Source organism: Oryx dammah, unplaced genomic scaffold (genome assembly GCF_014754425.2).
Source record: "Oryx dammah isolate SB20612 unplaced genomic scaffold, SCBI_Odam_1.1 HiC_scaffold_19, whole genome shotgun sequence".
Lineage (NCBI taxonomy): Eukaryota > Metazoa > Chordata > Mammalia > Artiodactyla > Bovidae > Oryx > Oryx dammah.
The window spans coordinates 55,571,097-55,572,887 of NW_024070203.1; the positions used below are offsets into that span (position 1 = coordinate 55,571,097).

Consider the following 1,791-nt stretch of genomic DNA (forward strand, 5'->3'; position numbering starts at 1 on the left):
GTGAATATAATTCCTCGTGCTATACAGTAGGACCTTGTCCATACATTGTATATGTAATAATTGGCATTTACTAACCCCAAACTCCCATTCCATCCCTCTTCCTCTCCCTGCCCCACTGGCAACCACAGATATGCTTTCTGTGTCTGTGAGTCTGTTTCTGTTTTGTAGATAAGTTCATTTGTGTCATATTTTAGATTCCACATATAAGTGATATCACATGGTATTTGTCCTCCATTTCTATTCTTCCTTCTCTGCAATGTATTTGTTGAAGAAACTGGGTCCCATAATATATTCCACATCCTAGATTTTGCTGGCTGCAGCCCCATGATGTCATTTAACATGTTTCTCTGTCTTCATTATTTCCTGTTAACCTAGTAATTTATCCTAAGAGACTGACCTTGTACAGGTTTGGGTCTTTGAAAGACCACCCCTGGAATTCTTCTGGTGGTCCAGGCATTAGGACTTGGTGGTTTCTCTGCCAAACCTGCATTCAGTCCCTGGTCAGGGAACTAAGATCCCACAAACTGCATGGTGTGGCCAAAAAAAAGAAAAGAGAAGGTTGCTTCATAGATGGTGACATGTTCTTCCATCAGAAGTCGCATAATATCTGGTTGTCTAGCTACGTGATATGTTGACAGTAAGTGAGGATCACTGTCTACATCAGCACTTCCCGAGAGAAATATAATATGAACCATATATGTAATTTTAAGTGCTCTAGTGCCCCTACTTTTTAAAAAAGAATTTTTTTTTTGACACTCCACTCGACTTGTGGGTTCTTTGTTCCCCAACTGGGAATTGAACCCAGGCCTAGCAGTGAAAACGCTGAGTCCTAACCATTGGACCACCAGGGAATTTCTGAAATAAAAATAATTTTTAAAACATAATTTAATTCAATATATCAAAAATACTACCATTCCAACATTTAAGTGTGTAATGAAATCTTTTATATTCTTATTTTCCTACTAAGTCTTCAAAGTCCTGTGTATTTTTTCCACTCACACCCAGTGGGTGCTAGAGCCTGCTCACACAAGCCTGTGAGAGCCAACTGTAGGCATCTCCTCCCAACTCCGTTCATGACATCCCTTTGGTGGCTCGAAACTGGCTATGGAGGTAGTATTCACTCTAAACAAACACCAAAAGTGGGGTTTTTTTCCACCTCAGAGAGCTAGTTATTAAACATTTACCAGCACACCATGGCTTACATCACATCTCATTCTAGACCAGACACATTTCAAGGGCTCAATAACCATGTATGGCTGTAGATACTGTATTGCATAACCCAGTAGGGGTTTGCAAATGAGTGCAACTTAGTCTGCCATTCCTTCTTTTTATTAGCTGGAACAGCTCTACAAACTTTTCTTCACGGAAGTTAGCTGCCCTGTGTGTGTGCCTAGTCGCTTCTGTCATGTCCGACTCTTTTCGACCCCATGGACTGTAGCCTGCCAGGCTCGCCTGTCCGTGGGTTTCCCCAGGACAAGAATACTGGAGGGGGTTGCCGCACCCTCCTCCAGGGGATCTTCCCAACCCAGGGATCGAACCCAAGTCTCTTAAGTTTCCTGCATTGGCAGGCACCACCAGGGAAGACATAGCTATCCTAATGTACAGTAAATTCAAGGAAGGCGAGATAAATCTTTGACTCTTTTTCTTTATTAGCTAGTGTTTAAGCGAAGAGGAACTAAAGAGCCTCTTGAAGAGAGTGAGAGAGGAAGAGTGAAAAAGTCAGGTTAAAACTCAACATTAAAAAAAAAAAAAAAGAATATCATGGCATTCAGTCCCATCACTTCATGGGAA

General features: G+C 41.7%; 1 non-coding gene across 1 annotated transcript; it reads right to left on the reverse strand.

Moving 5' to 3' along the window:
* Window positions 1-780: 780 nt before the first annotated feature.
* On the reverse strand, window positions 781-851 carry TRNAE-UUC. Its single transcript has one exon. It is a non-coding gene; the product is annotated as a tRNA-Glu (tRNA).
* Window positions 852-1,791: the final 940 nt, after the last annotated feature.